The sequence below is a fragment of the Nymphalis io genome, chromosome 18 (genome assembly GCF_905147045.1).
Source record: "Nymphalis io chromosome 18, ilAglIoxx1.1, whole genome shotgun sequence".
Lineage (NCBI taxonomy): Eukaryota > Metazoa > Arthropoda > Insecta > Lepidoptera > Nymphalidae > Nymphalis > Nymphalis io.
In genome coordinates, this window is record NC_065905.1 from 595,091 (window position 1) to 613,226 (window position 18,136).

The 18,136-nt window shown below is 33.0% G+C and overlaps 1 protein-coding gene and 1 pseudogene across 2 annotated transcripts in view; one reads left to right on the forward strand and one right to left on the reverse strand.

The window, feature by feature from the left end:
* Positions 1–2,218: 2,218 nt before the first annotated feature.
* LOC126775248 (uncharacterized protein CG3556) overlaps positions 2,219–18,136 on the forward strand; it is a 115,008-nt gene continuing 99,090 nt past the window's right edge. The window contains exon 1 of one of the 2 annotated variants that reach the window (XM_050497045.1): positions 2,219–2,335. The gene's annotated coding sequence lies outside the window, so the exon portion shown is untranslated. Of the gene's footprint in view, positions 2,339–18,136 lie in introns of both variants that reach the window. The other variant, XM_050497046.1, reaches the window with a different exon arrangement.
* On the reverse strand, positions 12,007–12,089 carry LOC126775736 (U4 spliceosomal RNA; annotated as a pseudogene).

Sequence of the window (18,136 nt, forward strand, 5' to 3'; positions counted from 1 at the left end):
ATCATTAGAAGATTTCGTCTGCGAAAAAAAAAACACGTTTGGATTCTTATATCGAGTCGATCATATACAAATTAATGGATATTTTTAAGAACGTTTGTCATTAAAATATAATACACATCTCAAGCGTAAATGGCTAACCTTTTAGATCGTGGCTGAAATCAATCACGAATATATCATATAGTTACTGTATATTGCATATTTTATTATTTCTTTTGTCAACAAGGGAGGGAGGGAATTTATATTTAGCTACGTAGACAAAACGGTCGAGCGCTCTTGTGGCGACTGCTGGCCGAACAACAACATGTATCAGAACTTTGTGTTGGGAACTTGTATATTTTAAACATGTCTACGGTCAAGTCTATTACGATATATTTTTTTTAAATAACCAACTTTTAAGCAACTCAATTTATATATATACTATCTAACGTCCTTACTTATATGTATATAATTAGTGGCTATTCAGTTAAACACTGATTTCGCTCTTTCTGTCATTATTGATTTGACATTTGACATTTTGACAAACTTCAAGATCGAAATACATTATGCCAAATGTTATTTTAATTTATCTTTTCGTCAATAGATGGCGTTGGATGTATTTTACGTCGCGCTATAACAATGTTTTTTTGAAAGTACTAAATAAGTTTTTGTAAATTTATAATGAGAGTGACCAATTACACTATCTGACCAGCAGTGCATACTCGGTGGTTTTATTTTGAAGTCTCACAGTACCAATACTACCGGGTAACCCCAAACACAGTTAATACATAAGATGACTGTATGTGTGCCATATATACGGCGTATTGGTTTTGATCTTATCGTATATTGGGTTGTGATTGGTTAATTTGAGTTTACAATACATCTCATCATCATCATCAATCATCAATCAGGATTGGAACAGCGCGGTGAAAAAAAATACCCAAGGCCTTAGCCCATCATTCGGATATTTACAGACTATAACTAACTAACTAATAAAATAAACCATTTAAACATTTTAATTCAAACCAGTTGCTTAAAAAATATTTGAAGATGTTTGCACGTATAAGAAACGAGAAAGTATGGCTTATGGTGCCCTACATTTTTCACAGGTACGTGATGGTAATCGATGTAACAATTAAATTAGCTGCTCAACTTTAATAAGCAACTTCATCCATAAATATAAGCAACTTAATATTAAACATTCAATGCACCCCCAAACATGGAGACTCCACTAGGGGAACTAAGATGTTATGCTCCTTGTACCATATACTCACTCATTCACCCCTCAAACTAAAACACTGTAATACAAAATTGTATTTGGTGGTAAAGTAATCGATGAGGGGGTGGTACCCACCTCGACCTATACAAAGTTCTATCGCGGATAACATACCCTAATACAATTTCAAGGTATTTTTATAATATTAATCTATCCACTAATATTATAAATGCAAAAGTAACTCTTAAGTTTTATTTATTTTATAGAATAGGTAGGCGAGGCCACCTGATGGTAAGTGGTCACCAGCACCCATAGACATTGGCATTGTAAGAAATGTTAACCATCGCTTACATCGCCAATGCACCACCAACCTTCGAAACTAAAATGTGATTTCCCTTGTGCCTGTAATTACGCTGACTCACTCAGCCTTCAAACCGGAACACAACAATACCAAGTACTGCTGTTTTGCGGTAGAATATCTGATGAGTGGGTGGTACCTACCCTTGGAGCTTGCACAAAGCCCTACCACCAGTAAAAAAGGACCTACCAGAAGGTAGGTAGGAGATTACAAAAAAATACACAAACATAGACTCCATTCGTACTTTATAAATATTTGTCATGATCGAGATAGAATCCGAGATCCGCACGGCAGCAAATTCCAGTAAGCAGTCATGCATTAATACAGAGTGACATGTTGACGAGAAAACAGGTACACGTCAATCGAAACAAACAAACGGTATGAAAAATTCAAAATGCATTCAGTATGTTTCAACTTTTACGCCTACAAAGCTAAAGGCTGGACGATCCATTTGACACTTCTAAATGAACGATATTCGTAAAACACGCAAAAATGTGCTTTAATGCTTAATTTTTTAAGTTCAAATTGAACTGCGTTGAAGTTAATTGATGGAACGATCTAAAACGAAGCATAGAAGGTCAAAACTGCTTAGGAAATTAGAGGAATTTGTATGAATAATAGATAGATGCAGTCGCCGGCTGAATTGCAGCAGGGGTAGTGACATCCCCCTGAATTTTCACATTCGCTTCAGTCTCCGCTTCGTCGTGGACCCGGGCGGACGTCCCGTTCGTTTCGATCAAAATCATTTTATAATAAACCGTGTTTTGTGAATAAATACAACATTGGTAAGTTTAAAAATTGAAATTGTTTCCTTCAATACTATAAATTGTAATTTATATACCGTTTGTAAGGACATTACATACGAACATTTTACGGTATAATTGTGATTTTATTCACAGCTCTGTCTCCCCCATTTTAAACGCTTTGATAAGTTAACGTAAGGGAATTGACCGGTACATATATTATAATTGAACCTAATCCTATGTTATTAAATATTTTCACCATTCTTATTATTCTTATTACATAAATACATACTAAAAAATTTTCAAATGACATAAATTACATTAACTTAAGAACTATTTGTTAAATATATTATATCATTTTTTTTATAAAATATCACGTTTAAAAAATCAATAATATATTAATTTGTACATGAAAGTATTTGTAATATTAATGAGGTCGTTATTAATTCAAATGATATCCAGGCTTTCTTTGTTTTACGAGCAAAGTTAGCCATTTAATCTGCAGTCGGCGAGGACGCCATATTAAAAAAGTTTATATACCTTGGGACATTTAAAATGCGACAGACCTTTGTAAATGTTAAAATGTATTACGTTGCTCGTTCGCCTGTTATATTATTCAAAGATTTTTAATTATTTTCTGAATTATAACGAGCGTTGCAATTTTGTTTTTGTTTTTAAACCATTTTTTTTTTATAATTTTTGCTGGACTGGCTTTATTCAAATAAACTTTTCATTTTTTCTTTGTTAAGTAAACGGTTTGTAGAAATATATACAAGAATATCGTTTATCCTTAAAATATATATTTTTAAGCATTTGTAGGTATTTTCTCCACACTTTCATACATTTTAGAATTTAAAAGATTTTGAGAAGAGAAAACTTACATTATTAGCTTTATGTGCTTTTAAGAGGCCACTTTAACCATATTTAAAAAATACTTCCACGGTCGTAAAACGTATTTGATTTTTTTATATAACAACTAGAGCTCTCATTTGTTTTATTAAAAATTTTAATGTAATAATTTTTTACTAAAAAAATAAAAAATAAACGTTCTTAAAAATAATAACCAAATATATATTTTTCCTACAACACACACAGCTTTAATCGGGTTTAATTCTTTTTTTTATTTATATTTGTCCGGATATTATCTTGCAATTTTATGAACTCTCTTAAGTCTCTTGTGCGTGAAGTTACACTGGCTCACTCACTCTTCAAACTGAAGCACAACAATACTTATGATAAGTAATGCTATTTTGCGGCAAAGTAAGTGATGAGTGGGTGGTACCTACCCAGAAGAGTTTGCACAGAATCCTACCACCATTATGATATATAACATAATTAAAGTCTAACTTTAGAACATAATAAATAAGTAGCAACTTGCGAGGAAATAAATCTACAAAACAGGTAGTCGCAAGTTTAACGAACTTCTACAGGAACAAATAACGAAATAACAAACAAGGCGCAAGTTGTATTTGAATAAAATAAAACTTGTAGCTTGAGCTTTGTTCTATTGTCACCAGAGGTAATGCTGCGGTCACACTGTCTTAATAAGCCGAAATTTTGCGTTGTTAGGACACGTCTGGAAACCCAATTTATCATATCGCGATACGTTCACGCGAACCCGAATGCCCTTCGCGCTGTCGGTGAATTAATTCACATGAAACGGTTTCATCGCGGTACGGTTGACCACACTTCGTGCGCATATTTGTTAGTTGCATTATTCTGATTGTGCGCATAGACAATATCTATTTATTGTATTCAAATAATAAAGATGTTTTACTTCCTGCGGCATTTTCGTTCATTTCAATTAAATTATCGCTCCTAAGAAAAATTGCAATTTTAACAATGTAAATGTATTAGACTACGTCATAGATCGAACAAGAAGTTAGTTTGCCCGAAGGTGTGACCGTAGCACAGTAAAAAAATCTATGTAATCGTTTGGGTAAAATTGATTTATAATACTGTTACGAGACTTACATTAGGTTAAGTTAAATAAACGCTAATATTATTGAACACTATATTGCAAAAATAATTGCTTTCCTTAATCCACTAATCGCTTAAAGCAACGGAATACGTTTTAAGTTATGTAGCAGCACTAAGTTAAGTAAATATGTTGACATACTCTTGTACGGCTCTTATACGTTGCTTTGATCGCGATATTTCAATTATTTTTAACTCCGTATTGAAACAAGAATCCATTCGATTACTCGAAGTGCTCTAAGTTCAAACGCTTTTGATTTGTCGACAGCTTAGAATCGTTTCAAGCTATTAAAGTACAGTCGAATCAGTTTGGAGAAGTTTTTGCATTAGTAGTAGTGCACCGTCAGCATATAAATTAATAAACACATATTTTTTTATTATTATAAGTAATATATATTTTACATACTACACATAATATATAAAAAACATAATGATTTTCTTTCAATTTCGTAGTCATTCTCATCCTCGCTTCCGAGAAATAATTTATGTTTATGAAATTCAAATGAAAAAAAAAATTTAAATTCATTTACGAATTAAATAATAATCAGGAGAAAAAAGTATTTCTAACGCATTTTTGGTAACGTACGTTTGTTTTATTTATTTAATTAAGATTACCAACATGACAAACAGTGATGATTAAAAATTATAACTATATAAATTAGATCTACGCCTAAAAGTTGGCATATAAAAAAAAAAAACAATTTCAAAGTATTAAGGTATAGCCATATAAATAACGCATAACCATATAAATGGTTCACAATAAATTAATAAAATATATTAAATAACTGCTATTCGTCCTATAACAGTAACAACCTGTCAATGTCCCACTGCTGGGATATGGCCTCCTCTCTCTTTTTGAGGAGAGGGTATGGAGCTTATTCCACCACGCTGCTCCAATGCGGATTGGTGGAATACACATGTTGAAAAATTTCAGTGAAATTAGACACTTGCAGGTTTCCTCACGATGTTTTCCTTTATAGCACGAGATGAATTATAATCACAAATTAAACTCATGAAAATTCACTAGTGCTTACCCGGGTTTGAACTCACGATCATCGGTTAACATTCACGCCTATAGCACTACCAATATACCAATTTTACAACGAACCATCATATTTTCTAATTCTCATAAGGAGTTATACTTATAAAATAAAATATATGTATGTTGATTCGTAACGATAACGCACCGACAATTCTCGGTTGCGTGTGACGTCATAATGTTAAAATACCTTGTCATATTGTTTATAATTTACTTCTTTCGTACTTCTAACACGCATACTATGAGATCTCAGCAATTATGAAACGATTTTTAGTCACGTGATATCATGTGTATTTTAATGGCTATAATATAATAAAAAACACATCCTTTTTCATTATTTTATAATAAATATTGATTAAATATGTTAATTTTAACATATTTATAGTTATTTTAATATTTATTCATATAATCGGATTATTATTTTTTAGGAATGACTTATGTTTCTTACAGTGTAAATGTCTATCTGTACCATTGAACATCAACTGGCTCGTTTGCACGTCCACCTACTTTATAATAATAAAAAAATGAGTACAAAGATAGTGTACCGTGTAATCTGAAATTACATAGTACATAGGTTCTGCTAAGCATTTTCGTTACAGTACAGTACAGTAATAGCCTGTTAATGTCCCACAGCTGGGTTAAGGCCTCCTCTCCCTTCTGGGGAGAAGGTTTGGAGCTTATTAATTATATATTATATTTTTTTATTAATTCGTTACTCCCGTCGAAAACATTTTATATTTAATCGCACATATCTCCTCTGTCTGGTGTGTTTCCGGAAGAATAGAATAAAACCACCTTATAAGGGTGATGGAAAATCCAGCATTCGTAACGGAGGAAGTGGATCAACATCAGGCAGGCGACATGTCGCTAAATATTTAATAAAATACTACGTTGACTTTAAATATATTTAAAGATGAATATTTTCAATACTCAATTAATTCAGAAATTACTCTTTAACAAAAATGTTCAAGTTCTATCTTAAATATAAAGGTTTTTCTTATAATGCTTTCGGTTGATAACTAAAATATTATTTGAATTTTTCATTCAAAGTTATTTTTGTATGAGATGTAATGTGTTTGGGATAAATAATGTTAATGTTACAGTACAAAATGAAAAAGGCTCTGACGTTCCATGTTTTCATTTTTATGTTGTGGCATTCTTAAATAATGTGGCTAATAAATTCGAGACACGATACAAAATACAGAACACACTGGAGTGTAAATTATGGTAGACAATTCAACGCATCCTTTCAACGTGTCATTATCTCATTGTTGTACCAATTTGTGAGAACTGTTCCCGCTTATTTCATGTGTATTTATGTATATATACTTGTATAACTATCATATATTCATTCTGTTATGTTTTTTAAATAATTTCGAAATCAGTTTATGAGAATGTGTGTGTACATTTGATGTGATTGTAATAGATATGTAAGGTACAATTTTTAATTAATTTATTTAGGATCTCCAACAAAGGACTCACTTCGAATACATTAAATCGTGGAATAATGTTTTCAAATATGACTGTCCTTTAATTATAGGAGACCACATCAAGCACATTAAATAATAACCAACTGAATTAAAAAAAAAAAAACAAAGAAATGTTACATAGTGGTACTCAATAAATTAACATAGGATGAAAAAAGTTCGTTTTATGGTGTCACGTGTTTGATTGTGTTTTTTAGAATTATGTATTATGTATTATTACGCGTGTAAAACAGAGATACGTTCAAAGCCGTCTTTTTGGTGATATCAAGAACATTAAAACACGTTCCATTTGGTATGGCTGTGAACAACCACGTCTGGGTTATATAACAGCTTTAAATATTAAAAAAATATATATAAATCGTGTGCTGTCGAGTACCTCGTTGGTTTAGTGGCGTCTTAACTCTTACCGGTCATGTGGGATTGCCGTCCCATCGGATTTTGTGAGTGAGGGAATAACCAGTGTACCTCTGATTGCACACATACTTGTGCACTATATTTCATCCACAGTTGGTTGATCTCCCTTGAGATAGGCAGTCGGTCAAAATCTGTCAGAAGGACATTATTAATCTAATGTTCAATTAAATGAAACGTAAATGTTATATAATCTGTGGTAATGTCAAAGAGGCGATAGTGCTTTATGGTCTGTTCTCCATCACTTGGCACTCATCTATAAAACTGTGTCCAATGAACTTATTAAATCTAGAAATAGTGTTATTATAGTTTATTCATTGACAATTATACAAAAAAAAAACCAATTAAATAGGTCTGTATTAATTACCATTCCACTGGCAGAATGGGTTAATTATGCCATGTATGTGAAGGAGTAAGTTATCATTATATACGAAGCAATTATTGTGTCACAGTATATAAGGAATGACGGTGTAATTACAGAAGAGACCTAGAGAAGAGACCCTTGATGGAAAGCGTGCTATTAGCAGTATTTCTATTTATAAAAACGGGTCATTACTACGAGAGAAGTGAGACGGCCCAGTGGTTAAGACGCGTGAATTCAAATCGCAGGTCGGAGGTTCACCACTAAGTTTATATTTGTGTTTAGAATTAATCTCGTGTTCTGAACAGGACGTGTTCGTGACGAAAATATACATGTATCGAATGAATGCCACTTGTATGTTCACTCGTAGTCTTCTTCTCGGTACTTTACTTTATTGCAGAAGGTCGTGTCCACTCTGATCTAGGTTCTGGGGCACGATCTCTGTGAACTTTCTCCAGTCCTTCCTGTCCTCAGCTTTCCTCAGGGCTGTGGTCACTTGGAGACCAGTGAGGTTGGTAACTTGGTCCGACCATCGTGTGGGGCAGCGGACACTTGGTCGTTTCCCCTCTACTTTGCCAAGCACCATCAGCTTGTCGAGGCTGTCAGGCTGCCTTCGCGCTATATGACCAAAATAATGAAAGACACGCTGGTAGCAAATACTTGACAATCTAGTTTTTATGTGCAGTTGTTGCAGGATCGAGACATCGGTTCTCTTGTCCGTCCACGGTATGCGAAGTATTCTTCGCCAGCACCACATCTCGAACGCGTCGATCTTCTTTCTCTCCAGTGAGCGAATTGTTCACTCGTAGTAAAGCGGTGTAATGGAACAAGCTCCAAGCTCTTTAAAAATGTAGCCTTTTTCCCAGTGGTACATGGAAATAGTTTTATAAATCTTTAATTTTTTAGTGCGCACGCAGCTCTTTCTGTTAATAAGAAAGAATCAATGCTTTTTCAACAACACTCATTGCAAATTTAAAACACAATTCAAGCGCTTCTAACTTATAGGTGCTTAGATTGAGCTACGGTTCTGATTAAAGTCGACGTCATCGAACCATGATACATTCTCGATGGTAGACTTGATGTTAATAGTATGTTCATGAAGCATAAACAAAATATATGTTAATATATAAGATCTTGAATGAAGCGAGGCCAATGCATTGTAGGTAAATAAAATTGAATTTATCGAAGTGATAAACGGTATTAGAGTCAAGATGGCCTCGCGGTTAGCAAGCACCACTGTTTTATCATGTATTTATAATTCATACGGCGACAAAGCTTACACAAAGCCCTACCACCAAAACAAAAATGTATTCTAACTATCGTTTAATAAATCTTGCAAAATGAAGATAATAATAATAGGACGAGCAGATTGGCGTGGTTGGTAGATACTTGCCTTTCACGCCGAAGGTTGTGGGTTCGATTCCCACCCAGGACAGACATTTGTGTGCATGAACATGTCTGTTTTTATATAGATAATTTACTCCCAGACTCAGGACAAACTACTCAGGTTTCTATAGCACAAGCTTTGTACAAGCTTAATTTGGAATCAGAATGCCGTGTGTGAAAAATGTCACAGGATATTATTATTAATATAATATTACGTTTTATTTGTAACCTAACTAGCTCTCCTCCCGCGTCTTAATCGAAAATCCAGTTAAACAGGATGGAAAGGTCAAACTATGTCAATTGTATTTCAGCTGTGATAAAGCGTGAAACGTAGTTAGTTAGTTGTTCATGGCTAAAACAGCAGCAAGTAACAGAAAAAAATTACAACTCATTTAATTTAACTATAAATAAGGATAAAACAATTGAATGCAAACTTAATTAAACCCCGCAACTAAGGAATAGGTAACCTTAAAAGTAAAAATAAAAAATTATAAAATTCATAACAAGAATACTACCTAAGACTAGAACAAAATTACAACAGACTTAATAATAGCAACCTAAAGCCAAAAAGTATTTAATATCATCAATGTCATAATGAAATACTCAAACAAATAGATATAAAAAAATATATTTTGATTTTGCTAATTCGCAAATATAAACCTTAAAAAAGGCAGTTATTTTGAAGTCACAAACAGACATTTAAATTTTATTTATTTGTACAGATAAAACTTAAATTTTTATTTTACATAACAACCCAAGCTTAGAATTTCTCTTTTTATATGTAAACACAAAAATATAATAAGCCGAAATGGTTCAGTGGTAAGAACACGTGAATCTTAACCGATACTCGTGGGTTCAAACCCGGGCAAGCACCACCAAATTTTCATGTGCTTAATTTGTGATTATAATTCATCTCGTGCTTGACGGTGAAGGAAAACATCGTGAGAAAACCTGCATGTGTCTAATTTCACTGAAATTCTGCCACATGTGTATTCCCCCAACCCGCATTGGAGCAGCGTGGTGCAATAAGCTCCAAACCTACTCCTCAAAAAGTGATAGGAGGCCTTAGCCCAGCAGTGGGACATTCACGGCCTGTTACTGTATGAAAACATAATATATATGTAAAAAACATAATAATAATAATTACAATAATAATTAGGTTAGAAAGCTCTAAGTTTCCAGTCTACGTCATCTCGCAGCACCAGGGGAATATAATCTAAGAGAAATTCGATATTATTGTCTACCTCCTATTATCTTCCGAGTCTCTTGTGGGTCATAAGACCAGTGTTCTCTGTATAATATTATTAAACTAATACTTAAAAAGCAGCAACTTTTTTTAATCCTAAAGAAAAAATAAATTTAATTAAAAAAGTTAATACCTGTTAATATCTCACTGCTGGATTAAGAACATCTCTCGCTTTGAAGAGAAGGTTGGAAGCTTATTTCAATACGCTTCTCCAATGCGAAGACACATGTAGGAATTATAAACGCAAATTAAATACATGAAAATTCAGTGGTGCGTGCCTGGGTTTCAATCTACGATCGTTAGATTCGTGCACTCTTACCGCTAGGACATTTCGGCTCACCATTCAATTAGTTGGCTTAAAAAAAGTTCCTTCTTATTATAACTATTAAATAACACACAAACCATTTACAAATATCATAAAGTTGAATGAGTTGGTATCATCTACGTATATAATTAATGTATAATTGTTGTTTTCTATTAATTTTATTAAAACTTAATGTACGTTACTTAACAAATTCTAAGTTTTAAAAGTTTGCTGTAGTAGAGTGGCTACGATTGCGTAGCAACGTCTACATGCCGAGATTGCTGATTCATTTATTATTTAAATTCTATTGCATTTTTTGCCTTCCGCAGAATTTTCATCTACAATGTAATTTTAATTTAATGTTTCATCATTCATTCATTTCATTAACTAATTCCATTAATAAATTTAAAATATTTGCTGTTAATATTCATAATGAAAAATATAAAAATAGCAATTTCATTCATTTTCTGTTATATCTGATTTACTCTGAACAAATTTTATTTCAAATATTCAATTATAAAGAATAAGATAAGAAAAAACTTTCTGAAATATTTCATGATATAAATAAAGATGGACGGCTATTTTTTACGTTCAAGGCGCGGCCCATTGTTATCTTATTTCGCTGCCGTCATTTCACGCGGATATACCAGGCTATCATAAATGTTACCGAGTTCGTTTTTATCTCAACGAGGGTAGAGAAAAGGTATACATTTTAACGAGAGAATATTTTTTCCAGTCCGATCAAAAGACGAGTTACCAACCAGGGCCGAAGTGTCCATTAGGCGTTGTAGGGAACCACCTAGGGGGCATTAGCTTGGGGCCCACAGGCATAAAGTTTTAAACATTGTTGAAGCTAAATATTTCTCCTATTCGAAAAGGGCTGATGGCGTATCTTTGTAACACTTTAATTATTAAAAAAAATGCTTGAGGAATAAAAAAAAAATTTGAGGACTTAGGAAAAGGGTAAAGAGGCCCGAGAAGTGTATTGCCTAGGGGCCCCAACATTGTTTAACTGGCACTGTTACCAGTTGGTATTCCTAATACTTAACGCGGTAAGTTATATATAATTATATATGAATCTTCATACGTAATGTATTGACTATGCATTCTGTGTTAGGATAAAATAAATGTCTTGCATAATACGTTTAATATAATAATAATAATATTTATTGAGTATTTGTGTGTATTGTAAGTACGTACACTCATACGTTTTGTTAATTGAGAGCTCGACTGTGTATTACTTTTTTTTAATAAATGTGTTTTATGTGTACATATGTTTAGGTAGCACCCAAAAAAAGCTGCCAAGGCTTATAGGTGCCTAGAATAAAAAAAATATATTAATTGATAATTAAACATTATTAATAAAATAATTAATTAATCCCTCGTTGCCATCAATATTAATGATGTATTCGATGATATTAATTAAGCATTTGATTATAAAAAACACGAAACGCTTTTTAAATAAACTTTTACTACTATTAAAATAACCAATACAAAATTACCTTACAATAAATATTTTAACTAGCAATAATCGCACCTCGGTTTAACCTCATTGGTTACCTCTATATTGCCTCTGCGCAAAGTTGAAATGTCCCAGTGGTAAGAACGCGTGATTCTTAACCGATGATCGTGGGTTCAAGCCCGGGCATGCACCCATGAATTTTCATGAGTTTAATTTGTGCTTATAATTCATCTCGTGCTTGAAGGTGAAGGAAAACATCATGAGGAAACCTGCATGTGTCGAATCACTGAAATTCTGCAACGTGTATTTCACCGACCCGCATTGGAGTGCGTGGTGGATTAAGCTCCAAACCTTCTCCTCAAAAAGGGAGAGGAGGCCTTAGCCCAGCAGTGGGACATTCACAGGCTGTTACTGACCTACTGAAATATTTTAATTTTAAATGTGGAATAAAAAATGTGTAATTTTTACCTTATTATTAAATATATTTCTGTATAAAACAGAGAGTATCTTAATGTAACCGATGCTACAGTGTTAGTAGGAATCACTTTCGAAACGGTGGAGTCCTCATCTGTCGTCCTTAATAGTAAAACTCCGCTCCGGAGCCAACGCTATTAGAAAAGTTAGACAACGAAATGATATTGATACTTCTCGATTAGTATAATTAGTTTAGTTTCATAGATTATGACTTACAGTATGTCACAATAAAAGACTGTCCGTTCTATTTACAATTTTAGATATCGAGGTTCCCTTCGGAATGTTTTAACAAAATATCAAAATAAAAGCGATGTTTCAATGTTTGATCAACATAATGTTTTGTTTTTTTTTTTTTAAGTTTTTTTTTTTTAGGTTTTATTATGATTCGTTGTTTTAATTTTAATTTTTATAACTATTTTTATATCATACTTAACTCATATTTGCATTTATTGAGTACCACTATGTAACATTTATTTTTTATATATTTATTTCTGTTTAGTCATTATATAATAATGTTTTAAAATACATAAATGTGTTTTAGAACATTATTTCCACGATGTAATGAACTCGTAAGTGTGTATCTTTTGTTGGAGATCCTTAAAAAATAAATAATTATATTGCGTCTGCGCAACTGTTATTGCATACAATATGTTATAAATTATGTATATTCATATGAATGTTTTTTATTCTGATACATTTAGTAAAAAAATATATTAAAAACGCAAGAAGCAAAAATAAACATAGCTAACTTAGTTTTCCGCTCCACAAATTCAATACATACTTCATAGGGTATTTGCTTTCATAATAAAATTCCGTTGATATTTTAACTCTGTCTATGCATTTATATATACAGCCTTATAAACTTTTATAGAATAGGAAGGTGGACGAGCATATGGGCCACCTGATGGTAAGTGGTCACCAAACGCCCTTAGACATTGGCATTGTAAGAAATGTCAACCATCGCTTATAGCCAATGCGCCACCAACCTTGGGAACTAAGATTTTATGTACCTTGTGCCTGTAATACACTGGCTCACTCACCCTTCAAATCGGAACACAACAATATCAAGTACTGCAGTTTTGCTGTAGAATATCTGATGAGTGGGTGGTACCCACCCAGACGAGCTTGCACGAAGCCCATTACTAGTACCATTACCATTAGTAAACTATATAAATTTAGTTAAATATATTTTATAAACTTAGTTAAATATATTTTTTTTTTATCTTTATTTGTCATTCGAAGGAGGATTCCTTGGGCCTATTTCTTTGGATTGATTCCCCACCACCATACCGGGTTAGTAAAATCTCTTGGGTAGTTCATATAACACCCACGGGTTACGATGCCTTTATTATACATCGGAAACCACACAGGAAATTATTTAAATAATTATATGATATAAATATTTTTAATAAGCTTTTTATTTATAGTCTTATTGGGTTTGTACAAGACTTTTAATGATAAATGAATGAATAGAGTTAATGCTTATTACTTATTATTGCGCTAAACAGCATTACCTTGCATTGAATACTCCAGAATGCAATAATGTTCACCCAAATAAATTTATATAAAAAGATTATATAAAAAGCAAGATAAGTAAGATTGTATAAAAAGCATTCCCCGATGACTAACGTATATAAATCCTCATTACGTTAAAACACTGGCGTTTTTTTAGTGGCTGGATATATCAGCCACTAATTTCGAAGTCCCGCGTTCAGACCCCAGGTCCGCCCAATAGAATGTTATTGGGTTTTTTGCCAAAAAATTCTCAGTAGCAGCCTGGAGTCTGGAAGTCGGAAGTAAATGCATAGTGCACCTGTTTTTGCTTCTGTATTATTACTGTACTGTATTATATGTCCTGCGCAGTTGGCTAGTTTCCATAAGATAAGTCCGTGTTCGAAACCGTTAGGAGAACATCATCATCATCATATTATAATAATAACCAATGTAATGTAAACTAACAAAGCAGTCCCAACGCCTCTGTTCTTAATTTTTTTTTTATTTAAAATAGGTAGTTGAACTGTCAAATGCGCCTTTTGGTGGTAAATTGTCAACATTGCCCATAGACAGTAGCGCTATAAAAAACTTGTACCTACACTCGTGATAGAAAAGGTTCCCAGTTGCCCAGTAAATCGGAATTGCAATTTAACGGAGAAAATCTATGGGAATTAGCTTTTAATATTTAGTTTTATATACTTGAGTTCACAATATAATTAATCCTTAAGTCTAAAATGTTGTCTAAATTTAACATAATTATACAAAAGAAATCGAAAATTAATCATACATCCTCAGGTGTATTAATATTGTCTTAAAATTAATTTAAACAACCGGGAGAGATTGAATTTTCATATATTAAAATGCAATTAAGGAGTGGACGCTAACTACTTTTAGAGATATGGTAATACTTTGAATTACGTTGAACCTTGAATAGCAGACAAGAACCTCTTCAAATAAGAAAGTAGTATTATTTTATTTATTTCATTCCTTTTAACTGTCTAACATTTATTTTATTAATTTATTTAAATAATTATTTCACAAGTAAATTTAAATACATTTCGGATAGTGTCACGGGCCGATAAAGTATTATATATAGACAAAAAAACCTGCCGTCACGCGACGTCCAGCAGATAACGTGACACATCGAAGTTTATGGTTAATAAAATAATTTATAATTAAATGAAAATCAATTATTAAATATAGATCAAAATATATTTCGTTATTCAAATTATTGTATTTTTTATATTTTTGTAATAATACATAGCAACTAAGTAGTATAATACGCGTCACGTACAATTGGGAGCGTCATGCCGTTTGCCGTCACGGCATACCATTCGGTATACCCCCGAAGGCGCACCAATAGGTTTTTCACATCAATAGTATTAAATTATTTTTATTAAACTTTATAAAAAATGGACAGTATTATATTTAGAATACAACAATTACATTGCAAGATAAAAGGATCCCCGAGGAATTGAAAAATAATAAAAAAATCTGATTTTTTTACAATCCAGACTGAATTTTAATGGATTGGATTCGATAATATTATTACAAACTTTTATAGGTGAGAAAATAAGTATTTGAATGCCAATTTTAAATAGGAATATAATATAGACAGATGTCGATTTTAAATGATGGCACACATTGGGAATGGAACGATCGCTTTAAGATCCTTTTAAATTAAAAATATCATGCTATTCTTAATAACGTGAGTCGAGCCCAGTGGCTAGAATATGAGAATCTAAGCCTATGATTCCGAGTTCAGACCTTTCCCAGATTTGAACTGCTAGCTAGCACCACTGAATTTTCATATGTTTAATTTGTGTTTATAATTCATATTTTGCTTAGCGATGAAGATAAACATCGTGAGGAAACTTGTATCTGTCGAATGAACATCCAAATGTGTGTTCACCAACCCGAATAGCAGCAGCGCGGTGATGTTAACCGTGGGATCTTATCTTTGGACGTTTTATGTATTCCTGCTTCCCCCTTCCTTCTTAAGTCCACGCGAGCTGGTTCTCGATGTCACCGCCTAACTGTGACATCAATTCCAGCGCGCACAAAGAAATTTGGCAACTCCTTTCTTTGTCGCACTACCAAAAAATGGAATTCCTTACCAGCTCACGTGTTCCCCTCCTCTTACAACCCGGGTTCCTTCAAACGAGGCGTGAAGAGGCATCTTGCGGGCCGGCAAGGCGGTGACGGCTAATACAGAACATTCTTCCCGACTGTACTGGCCGTCGTCGCGTTTGGACTCTACTACCACTCACCATCAGGTGGAGTAGAGTCATTTGCCATCCCGGACATATAAAAAAAAAAAAAAGTATATATTTATTAATATATCCCTTTTCACGACAATAATGTTCAATACCGTATCATTGTCTTCATTTATAAAGTGCTGAGTAATTACTTGAGCTATATAAACGAATTGTATAAACTCCAATTAACTATACCGAACGCTATTGTTACCGTTCGTACCAAAGAAGGTATTAAGAGACAATGACGAAGTTATCTCCTCTATTTGATTTAATAATGTTTAATATTCGATATAAGACTATCAGCTCCTATTTATTAGTTAAGCTATCTATATATAATAAATGAGGACACTTTTATTTATAATGGCTAAGAAAGTTATAAACCTGGTGGTTATAAAGTTTACTGGTGGTAGGGCTTTGTGCAAGCTCGTCTGGGTAGGTACCACCCACTCATCAGATATTCTACCGCAAAACAGCAATACTTGATATTGTTGTGTTCCGGTTTGAAGGGTGAGTGAGCCAGTGTAATTACAGGCACAAGGGACATAAAATCTTAGTTCCCAAGGTTGGTGGCGCATTGGCTATGTAAGCGATGGTTGACATTTCTTACAATGCCAACTTCTAAGGGTGTTTGGTGACCACTTACCATCAGGTGGCCCATATGCTCGTCCGCCTTAATATTCTTTAAAAAAAAATGTACATAAAACTTATAACGGAAGATGCATCGGAGAATGTTTTAATATATAAAATCATTATATAAATAATGATAAAAAATACTTACAAGCTTAGGTCTTTGTTGCTGACACAGGCTAGACTCTTATTTATACTTAATCAGCAGCAAAAGCGCATGTCGTGTCAACAAGAGAACTGTAATCATTTGAATTTTTCGATTTTCATTTTGTTTTGTAGACCTATGAACATAAAATAAAATTTAAAAATAGCGCTTCGCAGCTTCACACGCTTTAAATTTACACTTTTAACGTGGCAATATATATTTCTTGATCTTGTATGTATAAAATTTTTAGTAGCAATGCACATTGTGGAAATAACTATTATTTTTGTTACCCCTCCAACTAAGCATAGAAGCTTATGTTAGGAGCCCAAGGTGAGGATCTAACCAGCGACTTTTTATTTAACTAAGCACCCGTAATGCGTTATTAACGTTTCAACTACATAAATGAATTATGAACTAACTACCCATTGAAGTAGTAAATAATATTAAAGGCATAAATATAAAAAAATATGGAACTTCTCGTGCGCATGTAGTAGACTAATACCCAGGCAAATAAAACCTACGTGGTTTGAGCCTGAGGGCCTGATATGATAAATTATTATCATATTTTTTTAAACAAAAAAAAACGTTTTATTTCTTATAATTACTATCCAACTCAACGCTAAATTTTCATGACGCTGAATGTATCTTTGTAAATAAATAGAAAAAAATACCGCTTAGGTAATGTCGAAGTCAGCACTTTTAATTGTGCTTTGAGTCAGTTTAATGTTAAAATTAAATAAAGGTTGAATCTTATATTGTCGGAGTTGAAGTTGTAGGTATATATCCATCCTTGAGGTTCAAGTTTCTTCAAAATCGGTTGAGTAGTTTAGACATGAAAGCATAACACCAATCAGGCAGACAGACGGATTACTACTTTCGCATTTAAAATAATAGTATGATGTACCTAAGTGCTCTGATATCGCGTATATTGAACAATATTGTTTTGATAACATGATAAGCAATACTTGAGTCCTCTATTAGTGTTATCACTAGCAATCGATAATAATACATTATATAAATTCGAGAGTAAATCTGTCTGTCTGTAAGTTAAACTTTCACATAAAACCGTATTTCCTGATAGGTACAACGTTGGTGTATTTAAATCCATGGTGAACAGGTTTCTTTTAGGCAAGCGCGCTACATCTTAGACAGTGTCGATGCTTAACATCAGT